The sequence below is a fragment of the Hemiscyllium ocellatum genome, chromosome 25, assembly GCF_020745735.1.
Source record: "Hemiscyllium ocellatum isolate sHemOce1 chromosome 25, sHemOce1.pat.X.cur, whole genome shotgun sequence".
NCBI lineage: Eukaryota > Metazoa > Chordata > Chondrichthyes > Orectolobiformes > Hemiscylliidae > Hemiscyllium > Hemiscyllium ocellatum.
This window is the reverse complement of record NC_083425.1, coordinates 9,699,048-9,714,210: the sequence shown is the minus strand read 5'-3', so window position 1 is coordinate 9,714,210 and position 15,163 is coordinate 9,699,048. Positions and strand designations below refer to the sequence as shown.

The window sequence follows — 15,163 nt, the reverse complement described above, 5'->3', positions numbered from 1 at the left end:
TTGATCACACAGCATTGCCCTTTGATGTGAAGGGCACTGCTTGTCACTGGCCACTCAAGTGTTTTCCTATCTTCCTGGTGGTGGAAATTGAATAAAGATTCGTGCACCTTGTGTTCTCACTGTGTCTCACACCTGCACACACACTATGGGTGCTGGGGAAAAAAATAAGCACTACCGCAGTTAGGTGGGAGTGTGGGGGTTAGCAGTAAAAAAAAAGAAAAAGAAAAAATATAAAGAGGAGGGTTAGAGATACTAAAAAAAAGAACAGGAGTGTCACTGTGAGGGCTGGATCAGTGGTAAGTACTATGCATGTGTAAATAAAGAGTGACTTGGTGATGGAATACTGGCCTCTGTAGAGTTATTTCAATCATTATGAATGAATATTGTGTTTCTAGCCCCTTCCAGCCTGGAGCTGAAGATGTTTGCATCTTCATGAACATCTGTGACCTTTTCTCCCCCGACAGAGAAAGAGAGTAGGTAAGGGTAACAGATTAGCTAGTCATTTTACATTTTAGCTTGATGTCCCTTTTTTGCTGGTAATATCACCAAGCCACAGAGTATTGTCATTCAAATACCAGTCATTTTGACTTCTAAGGTGTCCTACAAGGTGCTCAAAATGCAGAGAACAGACTTGTGAGTGTAGATGCGACACAGTAGGGGGGTGCCTGGAGGACGATGGCATTGACACTACTAATTCCCTCAATCCCAGAATTCCAAAACTGGAGAAATCCCCTTTGGTGAACAAAAGTTCTTGAAGTAACATTCCAGAGAGGTTCCCAAATATTCCCAGATATGATACAAAGACTGAAATTCAGCATGTTGCCCTCTGGCCATGGCTGTGGCAGTATTTCCACCAGCTGTCCTAGTGGTACTAAAACTAACCTCCCAAGGGGAAGTTGAGCCAAGACAAGACCAACCTCAGTTTCACTTTGTCAAGTCTCTTATTTAGTTGCTGGGTTCCCTCCGGTAACTCTAGCCAATAAGTGGCACCTAGAAAAACTGCAAGAATTTGTGGCCATAGAACATGATACCGAGAAGAAATATTGGGGCTGGGCAAAGGTCGAACAAACTGCAAGCAGTTTGATTTTGGGAACCACTCCTAAAAACGTGTGGACTACAGCTAGAAGACTAAATGTAAAGATCTCCAGTCTATTTTCTATCGCAGGGGAGACAGTGAGGTCTGCAGCTGCTGGAGATCAGAGCTGAAAATGTGTTGCTGGAAAAGCACAGCAGGTCAGGCAGCATCCAAGGAGCAGGAGATTCGACGTTTCGGGCATAAGCCCTTCTTCAGGAATCTGAAGAAGATTCCTGAAGAAGAGCTTATGCCCGAAACGTCGAATCTCCTGTTCCTTGGATGCTGTCTGACCTGCTGCGCTTTTCCAGCAACACATTTTCAGCTATTTTGTATCGCAGCTAGGCCTTCAGCATCTAATAGCAGAGTAAATAACTGCAGCAATTCAAGATGGCAGCTTGCCATCACCTTCTAAAGGGCAATTAATGATGGATAGGTAATAAGTTCTGGCCTTGTCAGCAATGCCAATATTCCATTAAAATATTTTAAAAACCTTCTGACCAATTTTTAGGGCCTCACTTGAAGATACTGCACTGTGAATGTCAGATGAGCATTGAATCTGATAAAGCTGTTGCTGAGATTCTCCCATAGTACTGGTCTCTATACCTTCTCTATTCAGGCCACTACAACAAGGTGACAGAGAGCTGGATACCCTAACACGAGTATTGATCATAAGTCCTAGGTTTCAACTTCATTTCATCTCTGGACTGTTTTGCGTTCCCTGGAACGTTTTGCGTTCCCTGGAACGTCGAAGGCTGAGGGGTGACCTTATAGGGGTTTATAAAATCAGCAGAGGCATGGATAAGGTGAATATCCAAAGTGTTTTTTCCCAGAGTGGGGGATCCAAAACTAGAGGGCATAGCTTTACGGTGAGAGGGGAAAGATATAAATGGGACCCAAGGGGCACCTTTTTCATGTAGAAGGTGTTGTACGTATGGAATGAGCTGCCAGAGTAAGTGGTGGAGGCTGGTACAATTACAGCATTTAAAAGGCATCAGGATGGGGATATGAATAGGTAGGGTTGAGAGGAATATGGGCTAAACACTGGCAAATGGGACTAGATTAACATAGGATATCTGGTTAGCATGGACAAGTTGGACAGAAGGGACCATGCTATACATCTCTTTGATTCTACTCTTATTTAAAGCCCATAATAAATGAAAGATATGATTCACCAAGATTTACTTAGTTACTTTAATTTACATAATTCTTTATTTTTCCAACTTCCTTCAATCTAAGTTAAACTACCTATTGTCATGATACATTTATTTACAGGATCATGATACCAAGAAATGTTTTGGATGACCACTTTTCAAAGTGTCCATGATAATCCAGCACCACCTTATGGTACATGTATATTCATACTTTCGAAAAGGAGGGCTGAATTTAATGCGCCCCCTAGAGGTAAGTTGGAAGGTGAAGCAGACTTGTATAATCAGGCAGGACAATATGGGGTGGACCAGTAGAGGTCAAGTCAGATTCCCTACCCATTCCTATGAAATCCTGGACAGCAAGGGTTGAAGACAGCCTTACCAACCAGAGGCCAATTGGTGCCCATAAGTAGCAGTTTAAAGACCACCATGGCCTCCTTATTCAGCCGTTGTTAGTGGTTACCTAGTGACTAGCAGGGAATGTGCCCATATGGGCAGCCTGACAGGTTAATGCTGTTTGGTAAGCTTGTGGCCTGGTTTGGAGTTCCTTCGCAACCTATGCTCAACAGAGAGACTGGCCGACAGCAAAAGTCACAAGTATGTTCACATCAGCCTGAAAACTAACACCCTGTCCCCGGGGCCATCTTGACTGACCCTGGTGAAGTCGCTTCCTGCCAAGTTTCCAGTGATGACCCCACTGCCTGCACTCTTGTTGTAGTCACAGAGGCCTCTGCTCCAAGTGATGCTGATCCTTGACTCGAACCAGGTCTTGGAGGGGGGAAATTCCTCTGAATATAACAGGAACTTCAGCAGAGTACCTGATTGGTATTAAGACATGGTGGTATGGGGATCCAGAATGCCTATGAAATGGCCAGGATTGGCATCAACTCTCCAACAGGTGCATAGGACCACCAGTGACAGCATTAAATTCTGCCCAGGGTTTGGTAGATGGATTCTATAGATGAGAGGTTGGCCTTTGTGATTGTCCAGGCCGAGTTCACCACTCTCCTGTAACCATATCCAATCTTGAATGGTACAGTTGCCATACCAGGTAGTGATACATCCAGACAGAATGCTCTTGATGGCGCACCTATAAAAACCGGCAAGGGTATTTGCCGTCATGCCAAATTTCCTCAGCTGCCTGAGGAAGAAGAAACATTGTTCGCCTTTGTAACCAGTGCATCCACATGAAAAGTTCAAGAAAGCTTGTTGTGGATCACCCCTCCCAGGAGCTTGACGCTCTCCACTTGTGCTGGACTTTGAGTAGGGGATCATGAGAACCCTTTCGGTGGAGGTGGATTAACATGGATGAGATTCAATGTAGTAAACTGTGAGGTGATTCATTTTGTTGGGACACTAAAAGTTAAAGGGTATAACTTTAAAGGAATGTGAGAAGAGTAACCTGGAGACACTTAATTACCAACCTGAAAGGTGACAGAACAGGTTAAGGAGTTAATGAAGAAACAGGATCTTGGGCTTCTTAACTGGAGGCAGGAGTACAAAAGGTATGTTAGATAAATATATAAAACACTAGTTCAGCCTCATCTGGTTTTTGTATCAATTTATGGGCATCACACTTTCAGAAAGCTATTACAATTTTGGAAAGGATGTAGAAGAGATTTATTAGAATGCTTCTAGAAGTTAGAGATTACAGCAACATGGGCAAACCAGAAAAATATGGATTTTCCAGCCCAGTGCATAGATGGCTAAGAAGATATTTTATAGAGTTGCTTAAAATCATGAAACGTTTAAATAAAGTAAATAATAATTTTTCCAACACTTAATTGTTAACAAGTAGATAACAATTGAAGATAATTGAGAAAGGAGTCAGAGGTTATATGAAGATCTGAGAGTATGGTTAAGGTTTGGAACACACTGTTCAATTTGAGTGATGGCTACAAATTCAATAGTCGCCATCAACAGAGAATCAGGTAAGTGAATTGAATTGAATTTATTGTCATGTGTACCAAGGCACAGTGAAAAGCTTTGTCTTGTGAGCAATACAGGCAGATCACAGAGTTAAGTAGCATAGATAGTAAATAATAGGTAAACAGTGACAAAAACAAAAACATGGGTGCAGGTGAATGTTAAGTGTTTGTGAGTCCATTCATATTCTAACAACAGTAGGGTAGAAACTGTTTTGAAACCAGCTGGTGCGTGTGTTCAGGCTTCTGTACCTTCTCCCCAATGGTAGAGGTTGTAGAAAAACATTGCCAGGGTGGGATGGATCTTTGAGAATGCTGGCGGCCTTTCCTTGACAGTGGGCCTGGTAGATGGATTCTATAGATGGGAGGTTGGCCTTTGTGATTGTCCGGGCCGAGTTCACCACTCTCTGTAACCATTTCTGATCTTGAATGGTACAGTTGCCATACCAGGTAGTGATACATCCAGACAGAATGCTCTCGATGGTGCACCTATAAAAATCGGCAAGGGTATTTGCCATCTTGCCAACTTTCCTCAGCTGCCTGAGGAAGAAGAGACGTAGTTGGGCCTTTGTGACCAGTGCATCCACATGAAGAGTCCAAGAAAGCGTGTTGTAGATGACCACTCCCAGGAGCTTGACACTCTCCACTCGTACCACCTTTCTGCTGTTAATGTGTAGGGGGGCATGAGTAACATCCCACTGAAAGTCCATAATGAGTTCCTTGGTTTTGCCAGCATTGAGAGCTAGGTTGTTCTCAGTGCACCATTTTTCCAGATCTTCCACCTCCCGTCATTAGCCTGTTTAATCGCCATCTGAGGTTCGAACGACTATGGTGGTGTCATTAGCGAACTTGTAAATCGCGTTAGTCTAGTATTTGGCAACACAAACATGGGTATTCAGTAAGTACAGTAGTATGTACCCCTGGAGGGCTCCAGTGTTGAGTTAAGTACTTAAAGGAGAAAAAACTGCAGGCATATGGGTAAACAGCAGACAAATTGCATTGCTCTTTGAAAGAGTTGGTGCATTTCCAATCAGCAAGACTGTCTCCTTCTCTGCTGAACCATTATGATATGTTCACAGTTCATTGTCTCACATAACTTACTACACAGTTTTTGAAAAGTTAGAGTGAGGCAATGGTGCCATGAAGGCCTTACCCAAGAAATCTTTATGTGGCTCTGATTCAGGCATGACGTTTTCACCTGCTTGAGGTAAATGTTCAATTAGTTATGTTTCATTAATAAGCCAAAAATGGAAATAGTTGGTTTGTAAAGGTTGTGAGATCAATGATAATGGTCCATTGATCCAATTTTCTACATGACTCAGTTTGAAATACTGATTATTAGTGCACATCAGTTAATAAGTGGATTGATGCAAATGAGACCAAATTGTCACTGTTATGTTGTGCAAAAGATTTCAGTACCAATCCATTTAAGATGGATAACGAAAATAGATAAGGCATACACTACATTCAGAAGTGCTTGAACAAAGCATGTGTAAACTCCGTTTATTTTTAGTGGTATATCTTTATCTCTTTTCCCCTTCAGCAGTTAGTTGGTCATTTAGTTTGAACCAAATGCTTTTGAGTTAATTTTTGTTTGAACTATCCACTCTATTAGTTCAATGGGTTTGTCCAAGAGAGTCTTCCATTGGGATGAGGGAGATATGCCAAGCTGAACAGTTAGAAGAAAGGAATCTGAATCTTCTACATTGACAAATAAAGGCACTTTGTCACGTTTCTAGGCTTTGGGCCTAGAAGAGCTTTTGGCCTAGAAGGGTAAAAACTCCCCTATTTAAAAGCAATTCTGTTGCCATCAATAAAGTGGGAATTTGGAACACTTCCAGCAGAATTTCCAGGCAAATAGTGTTTTTGATATAAAGTCTGGTTCAGAATTCAAACGTGTAAATTCACAAAGCCCAAGTATCTTTTTCAGTCTTGCTATCAAGCAAAAAATGCTGAATCAAAGGCTACCTGGCCGCAAAATTAACTTGAATCACTGGATGCAGTCAATATTTGAAAAAAAAATCAACCTGTCCAGAGATGTTATGGCACACCCTAAAGCAGGTGGGACTCAAACTCAGGCGTCCTAGCTCAGAGGTAGAGGCACTGTCACTACACCACAAGAGCTCTGGTGAAGTCAACACATTGTGGACAGACACTGCCTACAGCTGATTAGAATTATTTCCTTTTATGAGGTCCAATCAGACTCTTAGTGAAATACTTCACATCAAGGTGGGTGCAAAAATTAACAATGCTAGTTTTGATTACGAACTGGGGACAGACTGACTAAATTGAAAATCAAAAAGTTTTCTGTATGTGCCTGTGAGTGATTCTGCAACACTATGTTTTCGTCTTTATCACCTAATTCTATTTCAGGTAAACTAGTCCACCCATATGAGAGCACAGCAGGTCAGGCAGCATCCGAGGAGCAGGAAAATCAACATTTCGGGCAGGAGCCCTTCATCGGGAATGAGGGCTCATTCCTGATGAAGGGCTCCTGTCCGAAATGTCGATTTCCCTGCTCCTCGGATGCTGCCTGAACTGCTTTGCTTTTCCAGCACCACTCTAACCTTGACTCTAATCTCCAGCATCTGCAGACCTCACTTTCACCCATGTGAGGTCACAAGCACAGGTCAGAGCAGTAACAGCACAGAAGGAAGTCCGAACAGCTGTTGCTATACTCCTCATTTTTGCATATAGCCTTGCCAATTAAATATTGTAAAATTTTACAAGAACCCACTTGTGGTGAAGAACCTTATTAGAAGACACTACACACATGAAAATTGTAGGAAATCCACCTGCAATTTTCTTAAATATTGGAGATGCTATAGTTATAACCAAACAAGAAAGAGTGATCCAAAGGCAGGATAGATCAATGTAGGAGGACAAAGGTGGACAAGTATAAAATGATTTCAGCTCCACCTATAACAAAACTGGAGAGAGTTCAAAGGAACAATCATAAAATAACAGCCATTCAGCATTCAATTCATTAATTTAATTAGGACTATCTGAGTGCTGCAGAAAAATATCTCCAAAGTGAGGCCAGTCAAGTTTTAAACACATATTAACTTTCCTCTTGGAGGGGGAGATGACTAATAGATGATGATATGTATGATTTGATTTATTATTGTCACATTTACCTCGGTACAGTGGAAAGTTTTTGTTTTGTATGCAGTACAGACAGATCATGCCAAACAAAGATCATAGGGTGATAGAACAGTGTGCAGAATGCACAAAAACTCAGATCAAAATTAGATTTGAAATTTAAGAGGCACATTAAAAGTGTAGTAACAGATTAGATTACTCACAGTGTGGAAACAGGCCCTTCAGCCCAACAAGTCCATACCAACCCGTAACCCATCCATACATTTACCCCTTACCTAACACTACGGGCAATTTAGCACGGCCAATTCTCCTGACCCGCACATCTTTGGACTGTGGGAGGAAACCAGAGCACCCGGAGGAAACCCACGCAGACACGGGGAGAACGTACAAACTCCACACAGTCAGTCCCTGAGGCGGGAGTTGAACCCTGGTCTCTGGCACTGTGAGGCAGCAGTGCTAACCACTTTGCCACCGTGCAGCCCACAGTGGGGAAGAAACTGTTCTTAACCTATTGGTTCATGTGTTTAAGCTTATGTATCTTCTGCCTGATGGAAGAGGTTAGAAGACATTATAACCAGGGTGGGAGGGTGCCTTTCCGAGGAAGCAAGAATGTAGATGGAGTCAATGGATGGGAGGTTGGCTTGCATGATGGACTGGGCTGTGTTCACAACCCTCTGTAGTTTCTTCTAATCCTTGGAAGAGCAGTTGCTGTACCAAGCCAGGATGCATCCAGATAGAATGCTTCTATGCTGCAGATATAAACGTTGGTGAGAGTTCAGACATGCTGAATTTCCATAGCCTCCTGAGGAAGAAGCGATATTGTTGTGCTTTCTTGACCATCCCAGCAATGTGGGGGGTCCAGGACAGATGATTGGTGATTGTCACTCCTGGAAATTTGATGCTCTAGGCCATTTCCCCCTCAGCTCCACCCTCCTTAAGTTGACGATCAGCTCTTTAGTTTTGGTGTCACTGAGGGAGAGATTGTTATCTTAACACCACACCACCAAGCACTCTATCTCTTTCCTGTATTTTATTTATCTGGTCTACAACAGTGGTGTCGTCAGTGAACTTACAGATGGTGTTAGGGTGAAATTTGGCCACATAGTCAAGAGTGTACAGGGAATACTGCAAGGAGTTGAGTACACAGCCTCGCAGGGCATGGGTTTTGAGCATTGTCATGGAGGAGGTACTGCTGCTTATCTTCAGTGATTGTGATCTGTAGGCCAAGAAGTTAAGGTTGCAGCTGCAGAGGGCAGAGCAGAAACCTAGGTCATAGAGTCATAGAGATGTACAGCACGGAAACAGACCCTTCGGTCTAACCCATCAATCCCGAACAGATATCCCAACCCAATCTAGTCACTGATTGATAATGAGGGTCACTGATCTTATCGAAAACATTACTAGACATATTGATAATATTTGCACTTTTGTCAACCAAATAAACGAAGCTGCGGGATGAGGAGATTGGGGTTTTGGCTCATGGTACAACTGGCTAATTAATATGGCTATGTATGGTGCCATTGTTTTAATTGGTCTTTTTGTTGGTATTGCTATAGTTAAGCGTATTATTGCTAAAGTATTAACTTCTATGGGCAATATTGGTTCCACCCAGAAAATGCTTCTTCTTTACTTAAATCATGATGAGGAAACATCAAGAGGAAGTACGGCAGTCTTTTGCTGCTATTGAATTGGATTAATTTGATCCATGCCTTTATGGTGTGGGCATAGAATGACCAAAGGGGGGAATGAGGATCTAAAATTTGAATTTAGGTAACAAGTATAAGCGGACTTTTATTTACCACAAAATGGTTTCTCAATTTAAAAGAATACTATAAAATGGCCTGTGACCCTGTACTGCTGATTTGCAGAATTAAGCTGAAATTCAAAGATAAGAGGACAATAGAGTTTTCATAAAATGAATACTGACTTAGATCTTAGATCTTCAGTCCCGCCTGCCAGCACCTGGCCCATATCCCTCCAAACTCTTCCTATTCATATACCCATCTAGTTTTTGGATGCTGTTTAAATGTTGCAATTGTACTAATCTCCACCACTTTCTCTGGCAACCCATTCCACACATGCCCATACCATCCTCTGTGTGAAAAAGTTGCCTCTCAAGTCTCCTTTATATCTTTCCCCTCTCACCCTAAACCTTTGCCCTCTAGTTCTGGACTCCCCTACAGCAGGGAAAAGACTTTGCCTATTTTACCCTATCCATGTCCCTCATAATTTTATAAACTTCTATAAGGTCACCCCTTAGCCTCCGACACTCCAGGGAAAACAGCCCCAGCCTGTTCAGCCTCTCCCTATAGCTCAAACCCTCCAATCCTGGCAATATCCTTGTAATTCTTTTCTGAACCCTTTCAAGTTTCACAACATCCTTCTGATAGGAAGGAGACCAGAATTGCACACAATATTCCAGAAGTGGCCTAACCAATGTACTGTACAGCTGCAACATGACCTCCCAACTCCTGTACTCAATGCTCTGACCAATAAAGGAAAGCATACTAAACACATTCTTCACTATACTATCTATCTGCGACTCCACTTTCAAGGAGCTATGAACCTGCACTCCAAGGACTCTTTGTTCAGCAACACCCCCTCGGACCTTACCATTAAGTGTATAAGTCCTGCTAAGATTTGCTTTCCCAAAATGCAGCACCTCGCATTTATCTGAATTAAACTCCATCTGCCACTCCTCAGCCCATCTGATCAAGATCCCATCGTAACCTGGGGTAACCCTCTTCATTGTCCACTACACCTCCAATTATTGTGTCATCTGCAAACTTACTAACTTGGAAATGAAGTATTCCTTTGAAAGATGTTCTGTCTACTGTAGAATGGAAACACAAGATCTAAGTTTGTGTCGGAGGAAGAGAGTTTAGGAAGACCTTCCACTCCAGTTTCTCGATGTGTCAAATAGTTGACTTCGGTTCCTATGTCTTAGGGGCTTTGTTTCATTTGTAAGTTCTGTTCAGCCTTAAAACTACATGCTTGAATATGCATAAAGAACTTGGTTTGTCATGTGACTTCTTTCTCCAATGGCCAGTAATTCAAGTTATTGTTTATTCCAATTATTATGTAATTAAATCAGATCTGGGAACTATTCCAAACGAAGTCCAATTAGCAAAAGCAATTAGCCTTTGAATGATTTGGTTTCGATTGTTCAATCGTGACTCGCCATAGGAATACAGATGATGCTTCCGTTTACATTGAGAAGACAGGAAGAAAGTTGATTTTAATCCCCTTTGAGTGTCAATATTTGTAATTATAGCATCCCTACAGTGTGGAAAGAGGCATTCAGCCCATCAAGTCCACACCAACACTCTGAAGAGCAACCCACCCAGACCCATTCCTCTATCCTATTCCTGTAAACCCTAATTTACAATGGCTAACCCATCTTGGAGTTTGGAGATTAACTTGGTTAGGATTACAATGTTGAAGCCTGATGTAGGTATCCTTATTATCCAGACATTCTGTGAATCAAGGGTCAAAGCAGCTTGAGTTGACACGAGCCATGACTAACTTCTCAAAGTACTTCTTATTTATGGATGTTAGAGCTGCCTGGAGATGTGTCATTGAGGCACGTTGCATGTGTTTTCTTTGGTACCCGGATTGACCATGATGTGATGATGGTATTTTGGTAGCCCTTGAATATCCCTTGGTCTTGTCATTTCAAGGATTGTTGCAACAATTTCCCTGCATTAGCAAATATTGAAAGGTCTACATCAAGACTGACATATTTACTTTAAAAATGGAGAAAGGTGTACGTTTCTGTGACATTCCAGATGCATCTTCTCAATAGCAACACTAGGATAAAACATTTATCTGGCTCCTTCAAGCCAGAAGTTATTTCTTTCATTCTGAACTAGGAATTGAATGTCTCAAATGCTCACAGGAGGAATGAATTACAACATTCTGATAATGCGAGCTCAAAGCAGAGAAACAAAACCAAAATCTTTAGAAATCCTCAATCAAAAGCCATCTTTTCGCAGCAAGTTATCCTCTTATCCCAGCACCTATATTTTACAGCATAGTTTAAACAAGTAGATTACTTATTGATCAGTAATCAAAAGCTTTTTCTTCCCAGGAGAATTATAAATTAATAAGTTTGGCCACAAGGGGGAACACAGAGAACATAGTTACAGCCAAATCTGGAGGTATGAATAAGTTCCTCAATTTCACTGCTGGCGTTAACTATAACAGAATTAGATTTTTTTTAAAATGTGCATTTCTTTAACTTATTATACGCTTAACCATGTATAAAGCTATGAAGAAACAACCAAGCCAGATCTATTGAGTTAGGAAATAAAGAGACTTATTATTTAAAAAAGGCTTACCCAAATGTAAGTGTAAACAAAATTAAGAGGTATAACCTGTCCCAAAGCCTGTAATGTACAGACACAAACATACTTGCATGCAAGCAGTTAGAACAAGTTATAGCGTGAGGGAAATGGGATTGATAAAAGTAAAAATTTAATAAAAAGAGATTACACTCCAAAGTTCCTTTAGTTTCCTGGAAGCTTGGTGGTGGTGAGACTATTGTAGATTAATTTGCAACCAACCTGTTCAGTGATGTTCTGACACATTCAAAGCAGATGGGATTTGAATCCAGGTCTCTGGCTCAGAGATAGGGACAATATCATTACACCACAAAGGCTTGTCAGCAGAAGTACAACCGTCTTTTAAACTGCAACTGGTCCTTTTCCCAGAGTGGGTGTTGTGGGACTTGAGGTTCCTTTTTTTAAAATTCAATGCTCGATGATGATAAAACTATTGAGAGCAAGCCACTGAGCTATTATCCCATGCTTCATGGCTTTTTGATGTTCCTGCTAGTCTGGAACAAACAGACAATTATGTTAATTATATTATAATTATGTTAGTTCTTCCCAGACAAGATTCGAACATGGAGAAAGTGAGAACTGCAGATGCCGGAGATCAGAATCAAGAGTGTGGTGCTGGAAAAGCACATCTGGTCAGGCAGCATCCGAGGAGCAGGAAAATCATCAGGAATTAATCGATCAGGTTTAAACATGAAACAGCTGGCTATTGGCACATGATGGAGGCAACCCATGATAATGAAGGAGTTTTGATCTGCCATTGTCAAAACTATTTCGATGTTACTGAAATTGTGGTGGGGACACAGATTGTGAGTAGTTGTTTAGGTGATAATTTTTAAATTCCCTTCCCTGACCAACTTCCAGATTGCTGTGACTACTTTAAAACCCGATGTAAAACCCAGTAAGATCTCATTTAAAGGATTTTCTTTTGAACCAGTCTCCGTATGAAAACAGCAAATATAAAAATTGATAGTTCATGTATTACAACTTTATGACAATCTTTGGTTCAATGTGAGCAACATCCTTTTGCATGCTTTCATCTTCAAACTGCATGGACACCTGCAACAATCGTCTTCACTCATTGTCCCTCCTCGAAACACCTGCCATTGACAACCTTTTCCAATACTGTATCTCCCCGTCCAGTTAGAAGAATTGAATACAGGAGCAGGAGTGCCATTTGATGCTGGAGTTCCCCAATTTTCGACCAGTCGTGTGGTAGATAAAAGTGTCGCTTTGAAACCTCATGAGCCAGAGATACAGATCAGTGGCTCTTGGTAACTATCTCTTTGGCTGTTTCCTCTTAATTCATAAAACACACGGTGTACGCCCAGTCCCCGACACTCTGGGCGACTTGTGGACTCACAACATGTGACACACTGCTGCTTTTTAAGCAAGGGTTAGTCCAATACTCTGTATAGGTGTGGACATTTTACTCTCTGCATTTTACATCAAAACAAAAATGCAAGTAGGAGTTGAAAATTAGTCATGATTTGGAGACGCCGGTGTTTAGATTAGATTACTTACAGTGTGGAAACAGGCCCTTCAGCCCAACAAGTCCACACAGACCCACCGAAGCGCAACCCACCCATACCCCTACATTTACCCCTTACCTAACACTACGGGCAATTTAGCATGGCCAATTCACCTGACCTGCACATCTTTGGATTGTGGGAGTAAACTGGAGCACCCGGAGGAAACCCACGCAGACACGGGGAGAACATGCAACCTCCACACAGTCAGTCGCCTGAGTCGGGAATTGAACCCGGGTCTCAGGCGCTGTGAGGCAGCAGTGCTAACCACTGTGCCACCGTGCCGCCCGGTGTTGGATTGGGGGTGAGGTGGGGGTGGGGGGGGTGGGGGTGGGGTGGAGGGTACAAAGTTAAAAATCACACAACACCAGGTTATAGTCCAACAGGTTTAATTGGAAGCACTAGCTTTCAGAGCGCTGCTCCTCCACAAGGTGGTGAATCACCTGATGAAGGAGCGGCGCTCTGAAAGCTAACGCTTCCAAATAAACCTGTTGGACTGTAACCTGGTGTTGTGTGATTTTTTTTAACTTTAAAAAGTTGGGACAGTCATGTCAAACTACAAAACTATTAGAGATCTATAGATCTCTGATTTCTAATAATTTCTAAATCTGTGAACTTCATTATGACACAGAACTTAATTTTTGGAGACAATGCTTCAATATAAGTATTGAAGCTGGGATGACTTACTTTCCTATATTTTGAGGCAAAACACTATTACTGCTTTGCACAGTCAGATAGTTTCTCTGTGATTTTTGCTTCATTATTGTTTTCAATTGATTTGAGCAGTTTTATAATCAATTTGCTGTCAGCTTTGCCATTTTATGTCTTAACCTCCAGGACGCAGGACAGCAATGCTGTTTTAATACTAGCCCCTGTAAATCCAAACGTCTAAACTTCATTGCATTTTAATGATTTCAGTCAAAGCAGTAAAACAGAATGTAAAGCACATTATAAAATAAACCCATAAATATCTTCATCTCTCACAATTGGTTGATTGCAAGTGCAGTACAAAATACCGCGATAATGTAATCCCCATTTAAACTGAACGACTTGGGTTCTTCAAACTGAGTTTCTGCCTTCTAATTTAGGGTCTGCGTTTAGTCTGAGAAATACGGTATTCTTGTTCCCCTTTTAGAGCAATCTTATTTGTGTTTTTCAAAGTTTCAAAGCAGGTTCAGATCTTTGGTTAGTGACTTGGTTGTGTTCTGACAGGAAAGCAATTCTTTGATAGTTGCTATAAAGATGTTGAAAGTCATCTTTCCAATTCTGTCATTTCTACTACGTAAGTAAAAGATAAAAATTTTGTTTTATTCCCAGAATTTTACAAAGTAAACGTGGACAGAAAAGTTCTTCTATCTACTGAACCATTTTATTAAGATGCATTTAAAATGTTTTAATATTTAAGGGCGCATGGAAATTTTCCCTCAAGGGCGTTAGGCACAACAAAGCGCAAATAGTGATGCAGATTTCCCACATTTGTTTTGAGATTAGTGTGAAATTTACAGGTAAATTACGTGCAATCTAGAACATTCTTCAGTGTTTGCAACAGAGGATATAACCCTAAAAGGTGTTTGAACCATTAGCTGTTCATACAGGAAAATCATTTTTTAAAATAAAACAAACATTTTAGTTTTTAAAATTTTAAAGATAAATACAAATAGAATATCTAAACTTTTATGTTTTTATTATTTCAGTTGAAGCCAGTAAAACAGAGTCAGAAAATGGTAAGAAATTTTAAAAACTAAATCTTTAATGTTCTTATCTCTCCTTTGGTCACTGCCATGGTAGCATGTTTAACTTCAGCAATTTTTATCTATGTTTGAATCAGTTACAGAGGTGTAAAATCAGTTGCTTAATTAGAGCAACTGGGTCATGAAGGATTCCAGTGTTCTGAGACTCTTGCTTTCGTCTGTTAGATATGATGCTGAGTTTAAAATATTGGGGTAGATGTTTACTTTCACAGAATGTCAATGAAAATAAAATAGTGAAAGGTATCAATTAAGTTGCCATCTCACAATTATCCATTTTACACACTCTTGAAATT

At 41.0% G+C, this 15,163-nt stretch overlaps 1 protein-coding gene across 1 annotated transcript in view; it reads left to right on the top strand.

Annotated features, from left to right (window-relative positions):
• Window positions 1–14,375: 14,375 nt before the first annotated feature.
• Window positions 14,376–15,163, top strand: part of LOC132827753 (Fc receptor-like protein 5) — an 82,304-nt gene continuing 81,516 nt past the window's right edge. Inside the window, exons 1-2 of the mRNA XM_060844447.1 lie at window positions 14,376–14,401; window positions 14,814–14,843. The gene's annotated coding sequence lies outside the window, so the exon portion shown is untranslated. The remainder of the gene's footprint in view (window positions 14,402–14,813; window positions 14,844–15,163) is intronic.